This window comes from Parasteatoda tepidariorum, chromosome 10 (assembly GCF_043381705.1).
Source record: "Parasteatoda tepidariorum isolate YZ-2023 chromosome 10, CAS_Ptep_4.0, whole genome shotgun sequence".
Taxonomy (NCBI): Eukaryota; Metazoa; Arthropoda; class Arachnida; order Araneae; family Theridiidae; genus Parasteatoda; species Parasteatoda tepidariorum.
In genome coordinates, this window is record NC_092213.1 from 61379940 (window position 1) to 61401090 (window position 21151).

The following is a 21151-nucleotide window of genomic DNA, read 5'->3' on the forward strand; positions in this document are numbered from 1 at the left end:
TACAGGGTTATTCATAATTCCCTCCGCCTGTAAATGCCATTTTTCTTTACTACAACTGGCTTCAGTGGTACATGTTACTGCCATCTACCGGCAACTGCTTAAATTAAAACTTGAATACTTTCGGAATAATTTCATATGTTCTTTTTCGCCATATTCGTCTTCCTTTTTTTACTATAACGCTTCGAAACCCCGGAGGGAATTATGAATAACACTGTACTGTCCATATTTTTGTTGCTGAACGTAAAACTTGTTAGAAATGTAGGCTGTATTTAATGTAAGCCGTATGCTTTTTTAATATCTTCATAATTTGGCAGAAAAGGACAGTTTCTGATAGTTTACTTGTCACTACTCTCTGTTAATATGCAAGAGTAAATGAAAAAGTAAGGTGAATATGTGATGGAGAGAAAAACGTACAGAGATACAGTGATGAAACTTTATCATGTTTTAATCTTGGTATCACACTACTATTCTAAGAAGGAACCAAAGTAATCTAAACATTTATTCCAACGTGTCACCAATTCATCCATGCCCAGTTCAAAAAATTCTTGCTCCAGGTTCCATAACCAGAGGTAGGTGTAGCTTGTTGTGCCTCATGCAGTGCCTGGAAACGTGGTCCGCGGAGGTGATACTTCCAGGGGCCGAGCAAATGGCAATCCAAAGGGGTTAAATCAGGGCTGTACGAAGGATGGTCGGCTATCAAGTCATGAAAATTGAGCCTCCTAAGGTGTGTACAGGTAAGTGGGAATGTGCGTATACCTCTTCTTTAGCCCATTCGGGTTATCATTTGTTTAGTTCCCTGAACAATCACCTCCATGGGAAGTGTTATAGAATCTGGAGCAGGAATTTTTCGAACGGGATATGGATGAATTGGTGCTAAGTTGGAATAAATGTTTAGATTACTTAATTTCCATTTTCGAATAGTTGTGTAATACCATACTTCAAACCTTATACAGTTTCATCGCTGTATCTCCGTACGTTTTTCTCTCCATCACACATTCACTTTACTTTTCGATTCAGCTTTGGAAAATTATTAAATTAATATAAAAGTTATTAAACTAATCAATTTGAAGGCAGCGTACTAAATAAAATTGCAGTAAGTAGTTTATATAATTCCTATCTCTGTATAAGTGATTCATATTACTTATTCCCCTCCCTTACTCCCTTTAAGACAACTTTCAAATTTTCAGAGTAAAGCATGAAGATTTTTACTTCCAAAGAAAATTACAGTTTAAAAATATAAGTCGTCTGTACTACATATTTCATTTCTTATACACTAGTTTATATTGCAACATATTTTATTTTGCCTGTACCACATATTTTATTTCTTATACACTAGTTTGTATTACTACATATTTTATTTTGTCTGTACACATATTTTATTTCTTATACATTAGTTTGTATTACTACATATTTTATTTTGTCTGTACTACATATTTTATTTTTTATACACTAGTTTGCATTTTATAACTAATGGTTTGTTTAAGGATTAATTTCTAAAAAATTCTTACGAAGTTTATTAAGCCTAACAAGCTTTAAGTGAAATATTATTTTTCAAGATTTAGTCCCTTGTATGTCTGTCCCTACTGCCCCCTTTAAAATGGGTTTTAAATATTTTTCTTTCGTTTTTTATAATCAACTTAATAGTTAATATCTACAAATATGAGTAAAGTGAATTCCCAAAGTAAGTTTCACGACTGTATCGATTAATTTTAGTATTTATACTTCTTTTTTTTACATTACACACTTTGCCATGCTTTTGAAACAGACAATGTGACTGGTGCCAGCAGAGAGTCTTCGTGCCCTATAATCGCCTTTTTAAGGATACTATTGGCCAAGATTTGTTTTAAACATTTGACAGCGCTCTGCCTCTTAGAGTTTATTTTATCGTCGTTTTTTCTGGAAAGTGAAGAAATTTAGTGGATCAGCCAGTTTTCTAGATTTCATTCCTATAGAATATAAGCTCTTGCAGGACGCAATTGCAGGTAAGAAAGAGTAGTCAATTTAAACTCTTAGTCTCCTCATACAAGCACACAGCGTTACTGAAATAGGGCCATTTGTCCCAAGCCCATCTAAACTGTTTTATTTTCTACAGGTAACAGTGTAAAAACATTACTTTTCAGAAAATGAAGTAAGACTTAATCTCTTATTAACGATTTTTTTTTCTTTTTGAAATTATCTAACCACTGCTAATACTTTCCAACTCTTATGAGTGTTATGTACATTTATGCATAGCATCAATCATTGAATCATCCATATTACATACATATACGCAGGAGGCGTTAGTGACAAAAAATATTTGGGAGTTTCTCGACAAAACTTAGAGTTTACAACGATTACATGTCGAAAATAGGCAGTTCAAAACTTTTCACCACAATTGTTCCCACTTGTTCAGTAACCCTATGTTCTGGAACTAGATGATTTGTTTTAAATATTTTATAATCGGAGTTGAACAACCGACCTAAACCTGAGTTCACGAATATTTAATTCTATAGCCTTGCAATTTGGAACCAATCCAGAAGACATGGGTACTACTGAATCAAGCATTGGGACAAACTAACCTTCGTCAAGGACTTTTTTGATGGAGGAACTAAGCCGCATTTATGTCGCATGGAGAGGAAAACCACAAAAACCTCTCAAGGTTTGTCCTGACTGCGACGCCAGCAATGTGATCGGTGCGAGTTGAGAGGAGAATTTGTGTAAACTAGCTACAACTTGGTTTCGAACTTGATTTACCTCTAAAAAATGAGGACGCTCTACCTCCTGAGCCACCGCGGCTTTCAGAGAAGAGTTTTATTTCATGACCATCGTTGAATAGCCGACCCAATTTTATGGGTTTACAACTAATGTTCAACTCCGTAGCCCTGTAATTTTGAAGCCAATCCAGAAGACCAAGGGAACTCCTGGATCGAGTATTGGAAGAAATTTGCCTTCGTGGAGGACTTTTTGATGGAGCTAAACCACATTTGCGTTAAATGGAGAAGAAGACCACGAGAACCTCCAAACGGTAGCCTGACGGCAAAGGTACTCTAACTCATGATCCGTCACTGTGGTTGGCGCAAGTCGGATGCGGAATTCGCATCGACTGGGATTCGAACCCGGTTCGCCTCATTGGAGTGCGAATGCTCCCTCCCCTGAGCCATCGCGGCTCCTCGGAGAAGAATTGCAAATTTCAAGTTGCACTTCTCATTGGTTCTACAGCATGATTCATAAAGTTGGTGTCTGATATCCCGGATGGTCAATAGATTCGGCACATAATTTCACTTCCCAGAAAAATTCAGAATAATTTCAACTGATGATCCTTACGTCCTCATCTGGTGTCAACTTATATTCATCTTACAGTGCACGTTCTTGTCCATTAAAATAAAATCAAAATAACTGCACCTCTGAAAAACAAAGAAAGGGCTCCCATATATAAAACCATTTAACGTGTCCATTTTAAAGTAATGGAGGTCTGTGCGGCCATTCAAGAAGATTCCCAGAACATCAAATCTTCGCTATCATAATGGTTGATTTCTAAATGCTTCAGGAGCAAAGAGTAGGTCCTTAGTTTAAATGGTTAATGCGGATTGGTTATATGGATACAATGGATTGTTGCAAAGAAAATAAACATTTACCCGGTGTAGTTTAAACTATTAACTGGTTATATTAAAACTTTAATCAGTCATGCTTAACTTTTACTTTTTGCAACGAAGTATTTCCCAAGTGGTTGTGAAAAACTTATTGAAATGAAATTGTAGATAGAATTAAGTTTTTACAATTGCTATAGTGTACATGCATTTTCGTTTCTGTAACTTGCTCTTATATATAAGTATGTTTTATTTACAGAGGTAGTCAAAATCATACTAAATTAAATGTATTAATCCAAAAAAAAGGAAATTTAAAAATGAAATAGTGGGGAGAATCCGTAATTCCGTAATTGGTAGTAGCAAGGCATGAGAATGTCAAGAAGGTAAAGAGAGATATAAAATTGTACCCTGGAAGTACAATTAAATTTTTTTGACAAACTTCGTACAAGAAGTATATTTCTTTTATTCTTCTTTATCTACTTATTGTGAAAATGTATCATTTTATGATATCGCTCGAGCAATGTGCTCAGTATTAATTCTTTACTTTTATATTTACGATACAAGGACCTCAAGGTAACACCACAAGGATCCACCATCACAAGATAAGGGGATAAAGGGTCACACCGGCCTCAGGCACCCCTACCAACCGACTGGACTAGTAGCAAAGCTTAAACTCACAATAATGCTTTAACAACAAACTAGATAAATTATGTACCTGATGTTGCTTATACCATTCGCTGGATAACTAAAGGTATAATCCATGGAAGATATGATAAAGCTTAGCAATAAAGCCAATCCGCAAATGTGTCTCGGCATCACGAATACTCTATAGCTGAAATAAATAAGGATCAAAATTAATTTATATTTAGAAAATATGCACCAAAGTATTCACATATGTTCATTAAGATTAGTTCATATACAATGTGATTAAAAAATCTCGAAATAATGAAATGCTCATAGTTGCCACCTTTAATGTCTTAGCTTGGTAGGTTGCACTGGGGAACAAATTTTTTTGCTTTCGGTTGCATGGGATTTTTGAACGGATCTTAGATATTTTCGAGTCGTTGAATTCAAACCTACAATCTGTTTTTCTCTACAACATTTTTCATGCAATTTAATAATATATTCCAACCAGGAATTTTTAGTATTCTTTCAAATGAATGCTAAAAATGAATTCTCGAGTGAATACTAATTTATATCTATAAATTTTATAATATGATAACTATCCCATTATACTTAACCCTTTACGACCGGATGTAATTTTAACATTCTTCTATCCCTCGTATAAAAAAGCTCAAAGCCGAAGAAGTGATGAGGGTTATTTGGTAGTATGCCTGGTAGAAGAAATCTTTTTATTTTAAAAAAGCAAACAAAGGAATGGAGTGAAATTTCTGAGACTCCTTTTCTAAACTTGTTTTTGGTAAAAATTAGAAAGCTGAATTGAGAGATAGGTAAGCACTATATTTATGTCGCACTAGAGCTGCACAATGGGCCGTCGGCGAATGTCTGGGGAACATCCCTGAGGTTGATCCGAAGGCACGCCATCACAATTTTGATCAAATGCAGAGTGGACGGCTGATCAAAGTGATCACCCACCCTGACCGCAGCAGCCAGTGATGTTTGACTTCAGTGTTCTACTGGGATTTCACGATCTACCCACTGCGGGACTTTGAATTGTGAGAATATCGTAAATTATTTTTTCTCTTACTTGATTGTAGAGGAGCTACAGACAAGTCTACAGACAAGCTTGATTGTAGAGGGGCTACAGACAAGTCTACAGACAAGCCTGATTGTTGAGGGGCTACAGACAAGTCTACAGACAAGCTTGATTGTAGAGGGTCTACAGACAAGTCTACAGACAAGCTTGATAGTAGAGGGGCTACAGACAAGTCTACAGACAAGCTTGATTGTAGAGGGATAGATTCCAACTTTTCAATATTATTGAATAAAATTTAACTTCCAAACATAATATTTATAACAAATGTAAAACTTTTAAGGACCTTATATTTGCAAATTTTGTTACATATATGTAGATTAAGCTGAATTTTTACAATATTAATATTGGTTTGGCTGATTTGAGGTTACAGGCAACTTTGAATTACGAAAACTGTAGATTCTCTCCGCAAATTCTGCTACGGAGGTGGTGAGTAACCCTTACAATTTTGCAGTTTTGATCATAAGGGATTAAGGTTGTTTTTCAAAGGTTCTGTTGTCGCATGAAATTATTTTTTAAGTGAATAATATGCTGTTTTCATAACTGTTGTGAGCACTTGTAACAGTTACTCATGACTGTTAGGTCAAGTTTAGTTTATCAGTAGCTAGCACCTATATACTAATTCTGAAAACGTCAACGAGGAGAAAAGCCACAGTTTTCAGAAAAGCATCGGTAATTTTTCAGTGTTTAAAAATTTACTCTAATGTTACACTATATAAACTCTTAAAATTTTGTTAATTTTCATCTCAGTGGGGAAACGTTGCTAAAAAATTTTTTTTTCAAAATGTTTAATAACTTTTAAAATATATAAGTCATTTACCCGTTCTTGAGTCCAGATAATTCTTTACGGCGAGATGGTATGTATAATTTAAAATTACAGCTTTGCTTCATAAGTAAGGCACTTAAACTGTGGTTTTTTTTTTATTTTCCTTGATGAAAATGTTTAGAAAAACCATGTTAAACGTCTAACATTTTTAACTTCTAAATAATTGTGGCAAATCATCATTTCACGATAATCTTTTGCATCAGCATAAAAAAGGTCAACTGATTATTGATCATTATGACAAAAGGTTAAAAAAAATAATTAATTGATAAAATTATAAAAGAAAATAAAGTAATTAATTAAAAACTAATAATAAAATAACAGATAATTCTTCATGGCAAGATGGAATGTATAATTTAAAAATGTAGCCTTGCTTTTTTTTTTCTAGGCGACAATGTTTCGAAAAACCATATTAAACGTCTAACACTTTTAACTTCTAAATAATTGTGGCAAATAATCATTTCACGATAATCTTTTGCATCAGTTTAAAAAAGTTCAATTAATTATTCATCATTGTGACAAAAAGTTAAAAAAATAATTAATTTATTAAATAATAAAAGAAATTAAATTAATTAATTAAAAAAGAATAATAAAATAACAGATAATTCTTCATGGCAAGATGGTATGCATAATTTAAAAATGTAGCCTTGCTTCATAAGTAAGGCACTTAAGCTGTGTTTTTTTTTATTTTCTGGGCGACAATGTTTCGAAAAACCATATTAAACGTCTAAAAGTTTTAACCTCTAAATAATTGTGGCAAATCATCATTTCACGATAATCTTTTGCATCAGTTTAAAAAAGGTCAATTGATTATTGATCATTGCGACAAAAAGTTAAAAATAAATATTTAGTAAATTAATTAATAAAATAAGTTTAATTAATTAGTTAAAAAATAATAATAAAACATTTTGTCATTTTCTTAAGTAAAGCTTGATAAAAACACTATAAATTTTCCAAATATAATAACAGTTGCCTAATACATTTTGTTTTTTCGGACATATGAATACTTATTTTTCATCTGCACACATACAAAGAAATACCATGGTTAATTTGCAACTTCAAAGGATGGGAAATTAAAATATTTTCGACTCAAAATTTACTATTTACTTAAAGCAGACAAATTCGTTTAAGACTAACGCAAAAAAAAAAAATAAATAAATAAATAAAACCGGTACACCAACAACTCAGCTCCCTGAAACATATATTTGCTAGAAATTTCTAGTTCATTGCTACCTACAACATAAAACAACGGCATAAAACAAATCATTTCATTGGAATTCCGAGTTCCAGAAATGAAGCAAATGTTAGTTCATAACAAAAGTCAATTAATCATGAAAGATTTTTATTCTCCTGTTTCGTCGGGAATGTGCTAATATCCTTCCTGGAGTGTGCTAAATTTCCATCCCACTGCAATTAAATTCAAATGTACAAGAAGTTATAGGTACTAGACATTCTTTGCTGAAAAAATTATTCCCTGATTTAAATGGGCTTCCTATTCATGTGATGAAACGCAGACATATGTTTTTCTATTTATTAAATTTCTTTGCAGAAACTTTTATTAATCTTAATTTAATATTTATTTTTAGATGTTAAATGCTAAATAGGTACCTCCATGCATATTTATTTTATTTTTTTAATACGTTTTATGGATATTAATTATTTTATTTTGCATATTTTATTTGCTTACATAAATCTTTGAAAGCATTTAAAGTCTTATATTAAAGTGAGTAATTCTTAATATATGATCTGCATCCATTTATAATGTTCTATTGGGGAAAAGTATAGTATATAACTATTAGTATAAGTATGTAACTGTTTTATAAAATTTCAAGTTCTATATTTAAAATTCTTTTCAATTGTTAACGTTAAATATTTAAGCAGAAGGGTTCAATTATTTAATTCTTAGGTTTTATCTAGGAAAAACAAAACACACTTACCCAATATGATATATAAGCAATATAAAATTTTTAATTTTAATATTTATTCAAGGAACTCCCGAATATTTTTTCAATTGGTGATGATGTCCTTTATAAATTAGCACGTGCTAGCCAATTTATTCTAACTAACATAAGCTTTTAAAGTTAAAAATTTCATTTCATTCACAAAAAAAAAAAATGTCAGAATCTATCTACCACTATTTTTTCAAATAAGACTCTACGACCATTATATCTATGACTGCTATAATTTATTGAAAGATATGACATACACTTTAAAATTTGTCTTGCCCTCGAAACGGCTTCGTGGTGGCTAGCTAAACATAACAGGGTTTCCACAATGCAGTTAAAATAATGGAGTGGTAGATAAGATTTCTCAAAACTACTGATAAATGCTAACATTTAGCTTTCCTTTGAGAGATACAAAACTTTTCGTACTATATTTTTCCACCCATATGTTTTCTTTAAATTAAAAATTTTAATTGGTAGCTTAAAAAACATCAAAATTCATGTCACTTTTGCTCCCACTTTGAAAAATTTTCCATATAGTGCGAGCTCTGTTATTAAGAATGTACAAGCTTTATAATTTTCTTTGACTTTACTTTTAAAACAATTGCTGTTGTATTGAAATTAACATATAAATACGTATATTATAACTCTTAATAAATCTTGTTAATCAAGGATGTTTTACACCTTTCGAAAATAAGTTAGAAATGGTGGTTTTCTACTGGTGTTAGCAGGTTAAAAATGGTTATTGTTAAATGTGGTCTACCAGTGCTTTTTCTTTTCCATTTAACGATTGACAGGGCTGCCGAGAAGGACTAAAAATGCAAAAAGTGGTGATTAATGAAATCCAAACTTTAAAAGATTAAAAAAATTAAGATTAGCAACTTTTTCTAACTTTTTTTTTCAGTAAGTTTTTAAAACTGAATGAAAGAGCGTTATTTTTTTTAAAAAATCTGAATAATTTGAAATGTAAGTCATAGCGGTAATTACAATTGATTAAGTAAAGAGATAATACTAAATAAGTAAAAATGATTGAGTTTCTACCACTTTTTACATTTTTAGTTGTCCGTGGCATCCTACATTAACCACTTTCAGTTCAGGTCTTATAACAGAAAAAAGGCTATTTTTTGGAGCATTATGTACAATTTTATGATAAAGAGTGTAAAAAAATTGTATAAAAAGCTAGCATAGGAAACGAGTATAACAGTAAAGTTTTGCGTCATTTTTAAATATTTTAATTTTTTGAACTTTTCATTTTTAACTTCCAAACCAGTTACAGATAAAAATGACCAAATTTGCGCAGGTTCCCAAGAATTCAAACATATCATTTCTTCCTATATAAATAAAAAAAAAAATTACGCAGATCCTTATAAAAAAAAATCCGATCACAGAAAGTCCTTTTTTGGGTTAGGAACCTTATGACCACATATTTCCCTTAGAATTCAAAAAGAATCCATGAAAAGAGGATGACAATGTTTTATTGGGGGACACTGAAACCAAACTATAGATTGCAGTTCCACAAATTGAATGAACTCCCTCCCCCCCTCCTATGAGATACCCCGTGACATCATTTCTTTTCATGTCACCAAAGGAAAATGTTTTCCTCTCGTGAATGATGTTCCATTAAAAGAAAATAACTGATATGTCTATAATGAACGTTAGGATACTGACTTCAAACAGCGAAATATCATTCAGTGTTCATACAGTATTTAGGAAATTTAAAAAGTGGTGATAATGTTCTACTATAGTAGTTATAAATTTCTTTTTATTCATACGGATGCTACAGGCGACTAAAAATGTTCAAAGTGGTAGAAACTCAATTCATTTTTTAATTATTTATTATCTCTTCAATAATTCAATCGCAACTATGACCACTATGACTTACATTTCATATTTAAAAATTTAAAAAAAGGTATATTTTTCAACAGTAAGCAGAGAAAAAATATGCTGAATTTGATCTCTTATATCAAAATTTTGAATATTATTTTTCACCACTTTTTACATTTTTAGTCCCTGGCAAAATCATCATCAAAATTTATTTTCCCATCCATCTTGAAATTTTAAATGTTAGGTCGAATTTAAAAAATTAAATAGTTTGTAATATAAGCAGAAAGCCTATGTGCATACCCTCCAACTGCTACGGAATTTCCGTAGTTTCAGAAATCTTCTTTTCAGACGGTAGCAAAATTAATGTCTTAATATTTAAAAAAAATTAATTTTAGCGTAACTTGTCCATTATTACTTATAAAAGTGCATGCCATATGGCTAGATTCTAAAGTTCTGATAAAAGTTTTATGAGAGATCCATTTGCTTTAAAAATTTCTACTTTGGTTCGCTACCACTAGAAAGAATTATTTTCAAAATCCTCATAGGTTGGAGGGTATGCCTATGTGTATCAAGAAGGAAAAGAGAAAAAACTGGTACAAAAGAAATTTCATTTTTTTCTTCTTTTTTTTATTTTGAAAAAAAATATTTGGAACAAATAAGATTTTTTATTTATTTTTTTTACAGTTATAGCCTCAGGTATGCCTACTGCTCCGCTTTCTGCTTTAATAAATTGGTAGCATATTACGTAGTAAAACTTGTAGAATAAGGATAATTACGTCCACTTTTTATAAGTGGTAATTGCAAACAAGTTGCATTTCATGTAATACTTTAAATTTTTTATACGGAGTTGTAGAAAAATTGCTTAAAATAAGAGTTACTGAACAAAAAATAACTTAAATTTCTCTACCACTAGAAATATTTTTTTACGAAGCGGAGCAAGTCGTATCCTAGTAGCATATCTATATGTATAAAACTGCTTCTTTTCCGAGAAAGGGTAAGCATTGTTGAATAGGTTGGAGAAAAATAAATAAATCTAATCTTCCCGAAAACTAGTTATAACTGAAATGCAGGGATGCCAATTGCTCCAGATACCACAAAATATCTTAAAAAACGGTAGACAACTACAAACTGTAAATTACCGATCTTTGGTTAATTTTGTTAACTTTTTAAAAATGGGCCGGGATAAGCCTGGTCGGTAGGCCGCTGGGCCCATTTTAGAGAGTTAGTGAGTTCGAACCCAACCGGCCGAAAACTCACCGTGTAGTAAAATTGTGACTGATGCACGTTAAATCTGTCGAGTCGCAAAGTCCTCCATGTTCCCATAAAAAATCAATATCTCTGGGGATAATTAATTGTAGATTGATCGTTCTCTGATTCAGGTGTAAATTACGATATGTGGATGAACGATTGGATGTATGAATGGATCCGCCCTATAAACGGGTGTGACGTATGGGTGTGGCAAAAGTCGGATTCTTGGCCATAGATGGCACCTCTCTGCCTTAATAGGCATATGCAACAACAACTTTTTAAATGCTCGACAAGACTCAACTGTTACCAAGTAGCGTACGACTTAAGCCTTCAAATTATTTACTTTAGTGGTGAGTAAAAATCGTGTAAATCGAATTTACTAAACTAAAAATTATACATTAAAAGACTACCAACTCGGTAATACTTTTCCGCTTTCCTGCACATATTGGCATCTCCGGTAATGGTTTTCCTACGAATTTTTCTTCTTTTCCGTCTCGCTTTCACCCATGATTTTAGATAAGACACGTCGCTACTTAAGTAAGCAGTTAGCCAGAGTTAGCCTTAAGTTAGCCAGAGGTTTAAAAATCCATTAAACTCACTTCGCGACAAGATAGTATATTTGTTTAGAAATATTTAGCATAAAGGTAAATTCAAACTCAATAAGATGTATTTTATTTTCCTAGTTTTGTTGCCACATTTTAAATTTTTTAAGAACTGTAAGCAACTTGTTCTTTTGACACATTAGCGTTTGCTGCATTAGGCGTTCTAAAAATGAATGAAGATTAGAAAAAAAATTAAAGAAGTACCAAAAGAGATAAGGGGGAAAAAATGTGTGGTTTAATGCGTTCTACTAAGAAAACTAGTTTTTCATTCTTAAAAAAAAAAAGAAGAGAAGAATAAAATTTAGCTACAAAAATTATTGAAAGCTGGTAAGGCAAACTCAGAAACTTTTTGCTTGTTTTGATTATTAGTTTACTATAACTTGAATACTTTCCAGACCCTTGAAACCCTATTTAGTGATTTAAACCTTCATTTTACTTTACAATTCTCATTTTGGGCATAGTATTAGCTAACTATATGTGTCTAAAATTACACTAAGGAACAATTTTTTTTCTTTTCTTGCGCGAGATATTTGACCGGATTTTAAATATTTTCGTGTCGCTGATTTCAAATCTGCCATCAGTTTTCTCTACAAGCTACAGTTTTGTCCAATTTATTTATATATCCTTTCCCAGAAATTTTTAAAATTCAATCGAGTGAATATTAAGTGTCCCCACTTTTCTCTGTTATATAGGAAATGATTGAAAGAAGTTAATACATTAAGTCACGTTTTTTTTGTTGTTGCCTCAAGTGCTATTTTTGAAGGAGCAGACAAGTTTAAAAATATGCATTCAAACCTATATGTTCTTTAAGAACTTTCACATTCAGACAAAAAGTTAGTTTTGTTAGTTTTTATTGTTTAAGCAGTTTAAGCAGTTGTTTTTGTTCTGAAATTATGCATTTATAATATTTTTCAAAAATGCTAATAACATTAGAAATTGTTAACTAAGCGCTGATACACAAACACTTTTTTACGCAAACGCTACGTCAGCGGCAATGGTTTAATATTTGAAGTTTTAGATATTTCAATTCCCTGCCAGTATAAAAAAAGCATTACTAAATACATTATAATATTATCTTTTAACATTACTAAAACTTAATTTTTATAATATATGTTATAAAAATTTACATTTTAAGATAGAATGTTTAATTACTATTATCACAAACATCTTTTAACATTACTGAAATATTAATAATCAAGTAGACCTATACAAACATATGCATCAGCAGCAAGGGGTAATATTTCAAAAACCAAAACTATGAAACTTGTCACTTTCCAAAATAAAGTTCTGAGAAAAATAACTAATGCAAGATAGTTCATACGAAACAAAGTTCTCCATAGATCTTAAAATAGAAAGATTCGACATGCACATCGCCAGATTGAACCAATTATTATTATTATTTTGACAAAGCTCTACAATGCAGTACATCAAGCTGTAATGATTGTTTTTCCGTACCAAAACCTTGAAGAAGACAAAGACATCAGACCGTTTGCGGTGCACTTTTTCAGCAATATAACATAACCAAAAATTCAAATTTATATATTAAATCCATCCATTATTACATCTATAATTAAAAACTAAGCAAAAAGAACAGCGATATCCTCTTCTCCCAGGAAACTTATATCTTTTTAATAAAATTTATCCACCATGACCTATATGGTACCGATGGATGGTGTCAGTGTTTGGCACAAGCTCCCAGCTTCATTTTAAAATTCCTTATTACAAAGTGTTTCACAACCGTTTAAGCGCTTTTGTTCTATACTTGGAATAAGTTCCCTTTAACCTTTTCGGGACGGGCGACTCATGTATTCGTTCGGAAAGGATAGTAAAAAATAAAAAGCGGTAGCTTACGATTGGTCATAACTAATTTGACAGAATTATTTTTGCTTTCACTTTAAATCTAACACATCCAATTCTAGTGTGTTAAAAGTATAACAGTATACTTTTAAATTCGAACTAAGTAGTGGTGAATTAAATAAAGCAAACTATTATTACCTCGCCTACATATAAACTACTATAAAAAATAGTTTGTCTACCATTTTTATCTTTTTTTACCCTGATTATACACAGACTGAGAATGCATAGGTGACCAGAGATACCAACTTGCTCCGGGCAGCAAATATATATTTTAAAGTGGTAGTTTATCAATTGTGATTCTTGGTTTAATAAATTCAATTTAGTAGATTTTTATCCACCACTATTTCTAAATAATTCGTAGGCTTATATAATTCACCACTTTATGGAATTAATGTAATGCTATGACTTTTAAAAAGCAAGCAAAAATAGTCAAATATTTGCAAAATTTACTTTGTAGTTATTTATCATTTTTTTAAAAATTATTTTGGTGTGTCCGGAGCAGTTGGCAACTCTGTGTGACTCACTCGTCTTGAAGAGGTTAAACAAAGGCTGGTATCGTAACTGTTTGTTTTGTTACCATTTAATACCAGCCAACATTTATTCTTTCCTCAGTGGTAGTAAAAGAGAAATTGAATTATAATTCTAAAGAGAAACACATTTGATATTTTACAAGAGTCTACACATACCAAAAGAAGATAATCATACCTACATAATTTTCTTTATATGCAGTTAGTGATTAGAATAATTTTTAACTAAATTTAAAAATTCCGTACAAAGAAAGTACAAAATTTAATACCACATTAAATATAAAAATAAAATTTTTGCCAGAATACTTAAACGTTATCAATTATTTCATTCATTTTATATGAATAATTATTTTGTATAGTATTTTCAGGGATGCAAACTGCTCCGCTTTCTGGAATAGTTTTAATAAAGTGGTAGCAAATTACATAGTAAAATTCGTTAAAGAAAGATAGTAACGCTTAGTTTTATAATATAGTAACCAGTAGTTTGATGCTTTAACGTTGCAGTTTATATCATACTTATAATTTTTGACATTTAGTGGTGATAAAATAAAATACTGAACTCCAAATAACTTAAATTTCGCTACCACTAGAAATTACTGTTTTGCAAAGCGGAACAAGTTGATATCTTTGTAATTTAAATATTATGGATTTTCTTCATGATTTTATTTTAATATAAAAAGTGATACATAACTTGTATTTTTTTTCATTTAATTTCTGGTTTCATAAATTTAATTTATTATGATTTTGACCGCCACATCTGACATTTGTATATAAGTCTATACAAATGTCAGATAATAGTAAAATAGCAAGGGCGAATTCTTGAAGATATAAAACTTCTTTGTCTATTTTTTTAATCCCTATTTCACTACCATTTGAAGAGATAGTTATTGGAATGAGAAAAAGTTGACAGATGTGCATTCGTATTCATCTTTATTACTTTCTGAAATCTTTATCAAATTTCAAAGCCCAATTTATTGGTAAAACAATAATATATCTATTTAATTTTCTTATTAATATACTGAATTTTATCACTGCCTTAGAGTTTTTGTGTAGAATTTGGAAGCGATAAATTTATATTTCGAACTCATTGATCTTACTGTTACTTTACATATTGAAATTTACTATTTATTTCTTAGTTACGCTTTTTAAGATAATTAAACTTACCCAAAAAATTACACTTTAGGCCCATTCCGGACGACTTACGTTTTTTTTTCAATTTGACAAAAAAATATAGTAATAAATACGTAAATAAAATTTTATCTACTTCAAATTTTAAAAAAAAAAAAGTTTTTTTCTATACAGACTGAAACAGAAAGGGAAAATGTTAGGAATTATCGTCTGGGCAATGAAAATTCAGTGCAGACGATGTTTTAATATGTTTTGTAATTTAAAAGGAAAAGAAAAGAATTAAAAAAAGTAATATCAAAAGAACTCATTTTAACGAAACTGCGAAGAATTTTACTCCATTAATTAAAAAATAAAAAAAATACCGATCAATAATAGAAAAAAAAAAAAATACTCACCGTTTCGCCTCGAAGTAAAAAAATGTTATTCACAATAACAAGGGATCGAATTTTCTGACTTGAAAACGAAAGAAAAATTCTTTTACCCTCATCTCCTCGTATGCCCGCTTTATAAGGACTTTCTACCATTCGTAGATTGTCTTCTGACGTTTCACATTACGTCATAACGATTTTTAAATGGCGGTCTTTTGTGATTGGATGTAGTTGGAAAATTGTCAGAAGGTCCGAATGTAATGGACTTTCGTCTAATCAATCCGTATAATTGTTACTATACCAATTTGTCATATGTCAATCATAGACGTATTTAGCCCCAATTTGTCTCAATAAACCAAAACTATAAGAATGATATTCCGCAGATGTTTTGTATTAATACAACGGATTATCTATGTCAATGACATAAGTCATTATTTTACTTCAGTTGTATAAATAGAAAGATTAATTTCATTTTTGATAATAACAATAATTTTTAGTGACTAGTATTTGACAAAACCTGTAACAAAGCTGAAAAAGACAATTAAAATGTTTCGTTAATAGAAAAGTCTTTCCAAAGTACAATAGTATGTAAACAATGAAGTTTCATTTTACTGTAGAAATGTAAGAAGTAGAACGAAAATCATAATTGTGTTATATTTTGAAAAAGTCGATTGTCAACATTATCAATGTACATCAAACATATTTCAATAATATTTTTTAAGTAACTATCTGTGACTACCACTATTATTTTCAAATAATGATATATATATTTACTATCGCCCTAATCCTTATTTCAAATGAGTAAGTACATTGTCTGCTAATTACATTCAGATAGATATTTTTAATACTTATACACATAATAATAATATGTGGTAGTTACGGATATTATTTCTTTCCTAAAACTTTCAAATAATAGTAGTAACTAGTGGGCTGCGCCCCCTGCTCGCTAACGCTCGCCAACCCCCGAAAATTGCTACGCAATCTTATATGGTTTGCCTCGCAAACCAAGCTCGCTACTAACTTAGGTGCATTGCAAATGCACAAAATTCTAAGAATTCAAAACAATCATTCTAATCCATATAACAACTTTTTTTTTAAAAAAAAATTACATCTTTTTAGTAAATACTAAGTCATTAAAATAAATTTGAATTCAAATAAAGACTCATTGACTGAGACTCATTTTTCAATGAATAACTAATAAATGAAACAAATAAATTCGTGATATAAATCAAAAATCGTCAAATAAATTCGTTATATATAAATTCGTGAAAAAAAAGCGCTTTCGACAAAATACTAAAATAGAGATCTATCGACAAAGACTACTCACTTCTGCCTAGCTTAATAGTATGATATTGCCGCAGCTGAATAGTTATTTCAGTTTTCGTTTTTAAAAGCNTATATATGCCAGAATTATAAAAGAAATCTTGATAGTTATAGATATTTCATTTTTTTCGAAAAAAATGCTGGAATGAAATGTTTTACGTACCAGGTTTTTCTCTTTTCCGTCTTGCTATATAAGGGCTTTCACCCATGCAGACCTGCCAACTTTTAATCCCTTCCATTATCATTTTTCCCAGTGGTATTAAAATGGAATTAAAACTTCAATTTTAACTAAACAAATACGCTGTATTTGCAAAAAATTAAGTTGACAACCATGATAGTAACGCATATTAATATATATAAGCTTAATTTTTGTAAGAATAGTGGTGATCAAAATCATTTAAAAATTAAATTTATAAAAGAAAAAATAGTATATATTTAATACCACTTTAAATATGAAAATAAAATCTCCCGCAAAATGCGGGAGAGTTGGCAGGTATGCCCATGCTTGGTTTCTACAAAATAAATCTTGAGAAATTCCTGTACTACCACATTTTTTTTCCTTTGAAGAAGGTAACTGTTTTTTTAACGCTGATTTTCGAAACTCTGTCGCCAAAGAAAATAAAAAAGCCATAAATAAAGTGGCTTGCACTTGAAGCAATGCGATGATTTTAAACTATATATTTAATCTTGCAGTGAAGAATTTTCTGGGCTTTAAAACAGATAAATGACTTTTTAAAAGTTATCAAACTTTCTTAAAATCGCCTATTTAGCGATATTTTTCCACCTAGATGAAAATTATCAAAATCATTGCCTTATTCTCAGTTTCTGCAAATTTTTATGAGCTCAAGTAAAGCAACATTAAACTTTCTTTTTAAATATTAAAAAATTAGACCACAAAGGCTTTTCGTTTTCACAAAACTGTGGCTTTTTTCCACATTGCCGTTTTGCGCCATTTTTAAAATATGCGTAAACAGCGCTGGCTTTAGATAGGCTTAACTTGGCCTAACAGTCACGAGGAGCAGTTGCAAACTAACAGCAGTTAAAAAAATAGCATATAATTTACAAAAAAAGTATAAATTCATATTAAAACTTTGCATTCGAAGTTCTTTCAGCTGTTAAAAAAATAAACGCAACCACTATTATTTTGAAAGATTTTATTACAAATTTACCTTATAATACGCAGAGATCACTGAAGGAAGTGGTAACTAAACATTAAGGGGAAAAAAATTCACATTTAGAGTGGTGACTGACTGTCCCTCTCGAGTGCAAAGGGTAAAGACGGAACCTTCGAAAAACAGTCTTTAACGAACGTTCGTTCGTTGTTTTAGAACTGGGCATCTGAGGCCTAAATGGCCCTTATCCCATTCATCATGAAATATCCCAAAGGGACATACATAGGAAAGTTGTATTGGTGGTTCGGAAAAGAACCTGAAATGCGATAAAATAATGAAGTGCATCATGAAAGATGTAGCAGGCTTGATGGTGAGAAAGCAAAGCTGTTACTAAGTGGCGTATGACTTAAGCCTTCAAATTATTTCGAAGAAGTGGTGGGTAGAAACCTTATAAATCAAATTTACTAAATCAAAAATTATACATTAAAAGACTACCACTCGGTAATATTTTTCCGCTTTCCTACACAAATTGGAATCTCTGGTAAAGGTTTTCCTACCAATTTTCTTTTTCCCCTTCTTGCTTTCGCCTATGATTCTAGATATAGACATGTCTTTACTTAAGTACGCAGTTATTAGCCAAAGGTTTAAAAATCCATTAAACTCACTTTGCGACAAGAGAGTATATTTGTTTAGAAATATTTAGCATAAAGATAAATTCAAACTTAATAAAATGTATTTTATTTTCCTGGTTTTGCTAACACACTTTAAATTTTTTAAGGACTGTAAGCAACTTGTTCGTTTGACACATTAGCGTTTGCTGCATTAGGCGTTCTAAAAATGAATGAAGATTAGAAAAAAAAATTAAAGAAGTATCAAAAGAGATCGGGGGGGAAATGTGTGGTTTAGTGCGTTTTACTAAGAAAACTAGTTTTTAATTCTTAAAAAAAAGGAAGAAGGAAAGATTAAAATTTAGCTGCAAAATTATTGAAAGATGGTAAGGCAAACTACAACTTGATGGTTACTACAACTTGAATACTTTCAAGAGACTCTTGAAACCCTATTTAGTGATTCAAACCTGCATTTTATTTTACAATTCTAATTTCGGCACGGCTTCAGCTAACTATATGTGTCTTAAATTACACTAAAGAACAATTTTTTTTCCTTGCACGAGATATTTTACATTTTAAGATATAATGTTTAATTATTATTATTACAAACAGCTTTTAACAATACTGAAATATTAATAATCAAGTAGACCTATACAAACCTATGCATTAGCAGCAAGGGTCAATATTTCAAAAGCAAAAACTATGAAACTTGTCACTTTCCAAAATAAAGTTCTGAGAAAAATAATTAATGCTCATACGAAACAAAGTTCTCCATAGATCTTAAAATAGAAAGATTCGACATGCACGTCGCCAGATTAAACCAATTATTATTATTATTATTTTGACAAAGCTCTAAAATGCAGTACATCAAACTGTAATAATTGTTTTTCAGTACAAAACCTTGAAGAAGACAAGCACATCAGACCGATTGCGGCACACTTTCAGAGATGCCAACTGCTCCGGACACGCCAAAAGAATTTTTAAAAAATCGGTAAATAACTACAAACTGAATTTTGCAAATATTTGACTTATTTTTGCTTTCTTTTTAAGAGCCTACCTGCCAACATTCACTCTTTTCGAGAATGGATTTTCCAAGTGGTAGTAAAACAATTGGGTATAATATAAAAAAACACAACTACTTCCACTTAGTAGGAATAACATTTACCATGACGCAATGCTAAATTCTATGCCACTATCCACATAAATCAATTATTAATCAAAAATCGAATATCAATTACTTTTCTTTATAATGCAATAAAATCTGGCGAGCAGCTATTTAAACGATCAAACACTTCGTTTGTTTATTTGTGGCTTGAAGTTAGGCTCGCAGAAAATGCCGTTCATGGGTTAAATTTAGTAGGAATAACACAACCTGTGACGTAGGCTATAGTATACCCAATTACCGAAAAACTATCTTCCCCAAAAATATATTTATATTTTAATCAGGTTGAAATTCGCTATCGTAAGGACTAATATGCTTTTATATATTTGTTGTAATTATTTATATGTAGTGGTGGTCAAACTGATTTAAAATTATTATTATAATTCAAAAAGTTTAGTGAAATAACATGAATTTCGCTAGCTCTTTAAATCTGAAAATAAAATCTTCCGGGAAAGAGTTGGCAGCTAAGTAAAAGGTATAGAATGACATAACTACTAAGAAGAAGCTTGCGAATTAATTAGAAATAATGGTGGATAAAAATCTACTAAATTGAGTTTAAACCAAATATCACAATTGATAAACTACCACTTTAAAATATTGATTTGCTGTCTGGAGCAAGTTGGCATCTCTGCACTTTTTCAGCAATGCAACATAACCAAGAATTCAAATTTATATAATAAATCCATCCATTATTACATCCAGAATTAAAGACTAAGCAAGAACAACAGGAATATACTCTTCTCCCTTTCATGAAACTTATATCCTTTTAATAAAATTGATCTACCTCCATGACTGATATGGTCCCGAAGATGTCAATGTTTGGCACAAGCTCTCAGCTCCATTTTAAAAGTAAGTTATTACATAGTGTTTCACAACCGTTTAAGCGCTTTTGTTCCATTTTTGGAGCAAGTTCCTTTTTTCCTTTTCGGGACTCATAAATGTATTCGTACGGAATCAGAATCTGGATAGTAAAAAATAAAAAGCGGTAGCTTAAGTTTGGGCATAGCTAATTTGACACATTTATTTTTGCTTTTACTTTTAATCTAACACATCCAATTCTAGTGTGTTAAAAGTGTAACTACATCATACCTGCCAACTTTCACTCCTTCCGAGAATGGATTTTTAGAGTGGTTGTGAAACAATAAACGAAAAACAATCTGACTCAAAAATATATTTATATTTTGATCCTGTAGAAATTCGCTCGAGCAAGTATTATTGTGCTTTTATATATTTATTGTAATTATTTATATGTAGTGGTGGTCAAACTCATTTATAATTATCATTATAATTCAAAAAGTTAATTGGAATAACATGAGTATTGCTGCCACTTTAAATATGAAAATAAA

The 21151-nt window shown here is 30.8% G+C and overlaps 1 protein-coding gene across 1 annotated transcript in view; it reads right to left on the reverse strand.

The window, feature by feature from the left end:
- Positions 1-15729, reverse strand: part of LOC107451280 (diuretic hormone class 2-like) — a gene marked incomplete in the record, with an annotated part of 32321 nt that extends 16592 nt beyond the window's left edge. The window contains 1 exon segment of the mRNA XM_071186763.1: positions 15644-15729.
- Between the last annotated feature and the right edge of the window lie 5422 nt (positions 15730-21151).